This window comes from Equus asinus, chromosome 13, assembly GCF_041296235.1.
Source record: "Equus asinus isolate D_3611 breed Donkey chromosome 13, EquAss-T2T_v2, whole genome shotgun sequence".
In the NCBI taxonomy this organism is placed as follows: Eukaryota; Metazoa; Chordata; class Mammalia; order Perissodactyla; family Equidae; genus Equus; species Equus asinus.
In genome coordinates this window covers 13,298,875-13,304,874 of record NC_091802.1, presented here as the reverse complement: position 1 = coordinate 13,304,874, position 6,000 = coordinate 13,298,875, and the positions used below count along the sequence as shown (strand labels likewise).

The 6,000-nt window shown below is 51.0% G+C and overlaps 1 long non-coding RNA gene across 2 annotated transcripts in view; it reads right to left on the bottom strand.

Annotated features, from left to right (window-relative positions):
- Nucleotides 1–2,087: 2,087 nt before the first annotated feature.
- The window catches only part of LOC139039968 (uncharacterized), a 38,874-nt gene continuing 34,961 nt past the window's right edge, over nt 2,088–6,000 (bottom strand). The window contains exons 4-5 of one of the 2 annotated variants that reach the window (XR_011493502.1): nt 4,546–4,697; nt 2,088–2,574 (exon numbers count right to left, since the gene is read on the bottom strand). This is a non-coding gene — a long non-coding RNA (uncharacterized lncRNA). The remainder of the gene's footprint in view (nt 2,575–4,545; nt 4,698–6,000) is intronic. The other variant, XR_011493503.1, reaches the window with a different exon arrangement.

Genomic DNA, 6,000 nt, shown 5'->3' with positions numbered 1-6,000 from the left:
GGAAGAGACCCCACAGGTGAGGTCTTTGGGTCTCCGGACGGCCCTCGACCCGCACGCCTCCCTCACTGGCCACACAGAAGGATTCCTGCCATGTGACGTTTTCATTGGGTCTCACAGCCACCTCCTTGGAAGATGAGAGGAGCCCAGGTGTCAACTCCAACTAAGCTCAGAGAGGTCAGGCAACCCCACTGGGGGCGTCAGACCAGGACTGCCCACTGCTCCCTGCAGACAAGGGAACTCGGGGACACTTGGCTCAAGCTGAGGCCCAATGTTCCAAGAGCCTGGGTGGGGGTGGGGGTGTGGGTGTGGGCCAGAAGGCAGCCAGCAGGAGCCCCACTTAGACCAATCTCAGGAAGGTATGAGAGAGAGAAATTATCCGTAGGGTAAAGATTGGGTCGGGGAGGGTCTGGATGTCCGGTGAGGGCCACACACAGATGTCCTCCAGGAGGCGCAGAGGCCCTTTCAAGGAAGACCCAAAGGCTGAAAATCAGGTGGGGGTGCTGTGGTCCCCAGCTGGGGTATTGCCGGGTATCCAGGCTCTGAAGCACTTCCTCATCACCCCACAGGTGTCACGGGCATCCTAGAGATGCACCTCAGCATCTCTGTTCAGACCACCTCGCCTCCTCTTTTCAGAGTCAAGCTTTCCCACAGCCTTCAGGGGAAGGTCTCTGTCCTCTGGATCCCCAGACCCAGGCTTCTCCCCAGGGCAACCATCCCAGGCTGCTCCCTTGGGAGTAATGCAGCGGCTTCCGCCTCAGCTGTCGGCACTTGAACCCCTCCAACAGAAGCCTCACCTATGATTTGACCAAAGGCGCTTTAAAGGGTGGAGATTACTCCGTTACAGAAACAGCCCACCAGCCCAGCAAACAGATGTCCTGGGAATCACCAGCTCGGTAGCTCGCATCAGCCCTGCCCTCGTATGAACAGCATCGCTGAATCCTCCCAGAACTGTGGTAAATAGGGAAATGAGCCTGCTCAGGGCCACGGAGCGTGGCACATGGGCCCTGCTGCTAGGGTCAGACCTCCTGGCTCCACGTCCCAGCCCCGCCACTTACGGATTGTATGAAATCGAGAACGCTGATTTCTCTGTGCCTCCATTTCCTCGTCTATAATATGGGGATCATAACAGTACTGGGGTTATTGCGAGGGTTAAACCGAGTCAATAAGTGTATTGAGCTTAGAACCCCAGGGAGGGCCCATGGAAGCACTGGCCATTACCTTGGAATGCAATTTGGTAGACCTGTCTTTACCGGGCCAGCCCTGACTCTGTCTAGACCACACCCTGCCTGGCATCACCTTCCGAGCACTCCTACTCCCGTGACCGTGCGGGATGCTGCGGCAGCACCGTGCTCAGCACAGCTTCCCTCCCTGCCCCCGGGGAGATCCCAGCCCAGAGGAAAGCAAGACCGCCTGCCCTCAGATTTATCCAGAGGCCCAGAGCGAGCCGGGACCATTGTTTGTTTTACAGTCAAGTTGAGTCCGAGAAGGGAATACACATATATATATTCTGAAATAGGAACAGACTTCATCGAAGAGTCCAGCAGAGCCAGTAAAAAAGAGCGATGTGTTAGGTATTTGGAAGAAGAGAAGAAAGGCAGCCGGAGATGAAGTGCGGCGAGAGGCGTTTTAACGTTCCTGGTAACTGATTTATAAATTCCGTGGAAGGCTCTGCACGTTTGATGCTTCGTGGTGAATACTGCGTCTCCATTTTTCCATTTTATAGTCTTGGCGGGAAATGGCCTTTTTCAGAGCCGCCACTTAAAGCACTTAACTGTGCCATGGGGCATGCTGGACGAGAGGGACACTGAGAGGCTGTCTCCGGCCCCTCGGAAAGGGCTACGCAGTTATGCCGGGTGTCCGATCGCCCAGGGCACCCGCACCCTGGCCTCCTGCTCTGCCTCCCTCTCCCTGCACCCCCTCAGCTCTCACCCCGCACATCTGGGAGTCTGAAAACTGCCCCTTCAAAACTACAGTCCTCGGCTCCTTGGGGATCCCTTAATAACTGGAATATTGTTCCCCTTTTTGGGAAATAGGCTATGTTTTAGTTATTGCTTAAAGCAGGAAAAATCCAAGCAAATGACAAATTTTGGAGGGTTTTAAAATTTATTTTTCTTTCTCTTGCCCTTTGGGTCTGAGTGATGGCAAAGGAGCAGTTTTCCAGGATCCCTCCCTGTGGGCTGTGCCTCCCCAGGCACGCGTCCTCTCTGGGTGGAGTGCAGAGGTCAAATGCTGAGGTCAGACAGACCTGGCTCCAGCACTCACTGGCAGGTGCAAACTTCTCCAAGACTCAGTTTTCTCATCTGTGAGATGGGATCCGATGAACGTCCGCCTCAGGAAGTGATTGCTCAAGAACTCCTGGGGGGAAGGCAAGGCTGGCTCATAGTAGCTGCTGCCATCACGGCTAACCTGAGGCCAGGCAGGGCACCGCAGCCCCCACAGGTGGCAGAGACGCAGGCATGGGATCCGTAGCTCCAGGTCGCTAGTAGTCAGGCAGTGAGCACCCCTGGGTGCTGGGAACTGAGTCGGAGATCGTCCCAGCCTCTGGGAGGGCCGGCATCTCCCACTGACTGCTGGCTGGTAGTGAAGGAAGCACACAGGTGTCTATGTCAAAAAGACCCAGGCTCTTAGTGAAAACAAAACCAAATGAAATAAAAATAAGAAGAGCCAGTCTCAGCACTTCAGCATCGCTTACCCCGACCCTTTTCTCCTCTCTCTCCCACTCTTGTTCTGCTCTAAAAGGGTCACCGTGTTGTTGTGATAATCAGATCACATAATGGCTATCGGGGGCTTTGTCATCTGTAAAGCACTTTGCAAATACTCGCTTTTATGGAAGAGTCCCCGGGGAGTGGCATGTGGAGGGGAAGCCGGGCTCTCTCCCAGCAAACCTCTCTCATCCGCTGTCCGTGTGGTGGGCTGGGGCTCCATCACGTCAGAAAACAAGACTCAGGCTGGGGAGGTGGGAGCCGAACCCAGTCACCACGGGGATTCAGCTGGTCAGCTGGGCTCATCCTGTCCTTTCCGACTCGAATGAGATTGGCTGAAGCACAGAATCCCCAAGTTCTCAGGGGCCCAGCCTCTCGTGGTCACTTTCACCTCCACATCATAGCTTCAAATTACAGCTGCTGTTAATCTCAAAAACAACAGCTACCATTTATTGAGCTGTTCAAAGCGCCTAGTGCATCTGAGACCGGTTCCTTCTCACGACCCCTGTGAGGTGGGAATTATTGCTATCCTCATTTTACACACAAGCAGAAAGGTTAAGTGACTCGCCCCAGAACACAGAGCTAGGATCCTAACTGAGGCCGTCACGCCCCAGAGCCCAGCTCCTAACCTCTGGTGCTTCTCTGTCTCGCTCACATTTCGGTTCTCAGGCCTGTTCCCTTCCTTTTTCTCTCTGACTCAGATGTGGAATTCTGCCTGATTTGACCCCCAAACCATGCGCTCAAATCAGAAGGCTATCCAGAAGGTTTGCTAGTGATGGAGAACTTTCTGCGTCCCAGAAACCATGTAACACTGATGTCGGACCTCATTCTCCTTAAAAGTCACTGGGCTGTGCACTGTTGGTGGGAATGCAAAATGATGCAGTTGCTGTGGGAAACAATATGGTGGGTCCTCAAAAAATTAAAAATAGAATTGCCATATGATCCAACAATTCCACTTCTAGGGACTTACACAAAAGAATTGAAAGTAGGGTCTCAAAGGGATGTTTGTACACCCGTGTTCGTAGCAGCATTATTCACAATAGTCAAAAGATTGAAGCAACCCAAGCGTCCATCGACAGGTGAATGGATAACGAGATGTGATACGCACATGCAATGGGATGCTATTCAGCCATGAAAAGGAAGAGAATTCTGACACACGCTACAATATGGAAGAACTTTGAGAACATTCTGCTAAATGAAATCAGTCAGTCACAAAAGGACAAATATTGTGTGACTCCACTGCTCTGAGGTAACCTAGAATAGTTAAATTCATGAAGAAAGTAGAAGAGTGCTTGCAGGGGCCGGGGTGGGGCAAATGGGGAGTTATTACTGAGTGGGTGCAGAGCTCCAGTTTGGGAAGACAAAAAGAGCTGTGGAGATTGGCTGCACAGCAATGCAAATGTACTCAACACTACTGATCTATACGCTGAAAAATGGCTGAGGGGCCGGCCCAGTGGCGCAGCAGTTAAGTGCCCACGTTCCGCTTCGGTGGCCCGGGGTTCGCCAGTTCGAATCCCAGGTGAGGACTTACCCACCGCTTATGAAGCCATGCTGTGGCAGGCGTCCCACGTATAAAGTAGAGGAAGATGGGCATAGATGTTAGCTCAGGGCCAGTCTTCCTCAGCAAAAAGAGGAGGATTGGCAGCAGATGTTAGCTCAAGGCTAATCTTCCTCAAAAAAAAAAAAAATGTATGTTTGAGATGGTAAATTTTATGTTGTGTGTATTTTATCACAGTTTTTTAAAAAGTCGTTGGCAGCCCTGGCCCTAGTATCTCTCCCAGCAAGTGAGCCCAGGCCAGCCTGTCGTCGGCTCCCCATCCCCCAGAACTTCCACTCGCCTTACCTTTTCTCACTATGTATTCTTCAGAACCTTCTGGATCCAGTCCAAAGACTCAAAACAGAGCACGACTGTGGGATCTGTGGGACATCCTCCGCCAACACAGGGCCTGGCAGAGGCCTTGAAATTCCACTCCTCTCGCTCGCCGACCTGCCTCTCTAAATGGAAGATCGGAATTTATTTTCCCACTGACGTGGACTCTGCCAGCCTCCACGAGAAGACAGAAGTTCCCGTAGTGAGTTTTGATGTGAAATAACACATTTTTTTCACCCTGAAACAGGATACCATGTCCATCTACAAAACTGACTCCAGATTGGGAGGGAAAAAAAAATGGATTAAATCAATAGGATGTGAGGAACCCAAGAAATAATGTGAGAAGAAAATATTAGAACATCTGTATTTTTATATAAAAATAAGACGTCAAACTATATGTTAAACATTATACTAATGTTTTAGTAATATGATCATATTTAATCTGAAGATTGGTAGAAGTATGATTTATAAATCAATATGCCTATATTGAGAGGAGATGCTAGAAAAGTCTTTAATAAGAGGGGTTTGCAATCAAAATGCTTGGTGACCACAGAACCAGATGACAGCCCAGGTAAGTGGCCATCAGGAGGGTAAGCAGGTAACCTCAGAGAGAACTGACCAACCAGAAAGCCAGTCTCTAGTGATCTGCCACAGGGCTCTATCTGTTGCCCTGAGTTGTTTGGGAAAGCTGACACTTTGGAGAATAAGGGAATACATAGCACATTAGCCTACATTTTCCTCTCACGTAATAATGTTGTGTCCCCATCTACATATTGCAAACCGTCTGAGTTCTTTGTTTTCTGCCATGCACAACTCAAACACCCACTCCTTTTGAAAAAGAATAGCAGGAAATACTCCAAAATACTCACAGTGCTTGTATTTAAATTGTGACCATGTGGGGAATTTTTCTTCTTTTCTCTAATTTCCATAGTTTCAGTATGTGGACATATTACCTTTGCAAACGCAGGTGTTCCTTTTGTTTTCCAGCATCCTCCCCACCCTGCACACCCCACACCCCCAGCCCTCAGCATATTCCGCTCTCCTATGGCCTGCTGAGAATCATGCAGGGAACTGAGGCCACGGGCCTCTCTGATGCCCCCGTTCTGGAGGAAGTCGGCGGAGGTGGGCCGCAGGCTGTGTGTGTTCTAGGAGCACTGGTGGACTTCCCATCACGTCCCAAAGAAAACGCGAGTAATAACATTTCGCATCTGACTGTAATCCACAAAGCACTTTTCCCGGCTCGGACTCCTGCCCCAGCTTGGGCTGCCGGCCTGGAACGTGGCGTGCAGTTAGGACGCGGCTGTGGGGGCCACACCTCTTGGGTTCAAATCCTGGGACCTGAGCAAGTCACTTAAGCCTGTGCCTCGGTTCTGCCATCTGTAAATGGGGTGCAATGACGACAGTGCTCGCCTCCGCTCAGGGCGTATT